Source organism: Elephantulus edwardii, unplaced genomic scaffold, assembly GCF_000299155.1.
Source record: "Elephantulus edwardii isolate Elephantulus edwardi_28Jun2011 unplaced genomic scaffold, EleEdw1.0 scaffold00433, whole genome shotgun sequence".
In the NCBI taxonomy this organism is placed as follows: Eukaryota; Metazoa; Chordata; class Mammalia; order Macroscelidea; family Macroscelididae; genus Elephantulus; species Elephantulus edwardii.
Window position 1 is genome coordinate 781,722 of NW_006400183.1, and position 1,004 is coordinate 782,725.

Below are 1,004 nucleotides of genomic sequence, written 5' to 3' on the forward strand. Positions count from 1 at the left end.
CTCTCTTATTGCTAGTGATTAGGAGCATTTTTTTTTTCATGTATCTGTTTGCCATTAAAATATCTTCCTCTGTGAAAATTCTTTCCATGTCTTGCCCATTTTGTAATTGGGTTATCAGAGTATTCTGTAATCTTTTGCTATAAGACTCTTGTCTGAGCTAGCATTATAAAATATTTGTTCCCAGTTGATAGGTTTTCTTTTCACCCTGTTGGAAAAGTTTTTGGTGCATAGGGATTTAATCTTTAGAAGGTCCCATTCATTAATTTTTATCTTCACATTGTGCATTTCTGGCTGTATTTGGGAGTCACTTTATAGTGTGCACTAGGGCTTCTAAGTTTGATCTCAGTTTAAGGCTTTAGTCCTTGATTTTCTGCAGCAAACACGTCAAGTCCTCCTCAGTTTTGGGGAACAAGGTTGTGCCATGTTAAGATCTGTATCATACCACTGCTTGTTAATGAATCTTCCTACAATCAGGTGCTAAAAGTCTAGCCCCCAAAATGATCTTTTCTGTATATAATAAACTGAAAAGGTATAAAGAAAGGATACTGTAAAAAGAAAAAGGGCCATATGCAGATAGCCATGCCTGACTTTTATCAATTTCACAAAGGGGAACTGTTTCCGTAAACAGTATCAGTAACACAAAACCGATTACCAGGAGGTCAGAAATGTCTCCCATGCTCTCATACCTCTTTCTACTCATCTTAACTCCAATCTTATTGCTTTACTGGGTTAAAAATCCAATGCAGTAGCTCACAGACCACACAGACCACACAGAATGATGTTAAGGAAGTAAAAATATTATAATTCAGGTTAGTAGCAGAATACAGTCAGGATGGCTCCTGAAATACATTTGCAGCGATCTCAGCCTTGAGCCTCATGGCTTTATGTCAGTGTTACAAAGTTCTCAGTCCTGCAAATTATGACCTCCTATCCCCACATGTCCAACAAATATGGGTAAAGGAGCTTAGCTTTGGTTTCAGTGGTGTAGCAATCCCAAGGTTGCT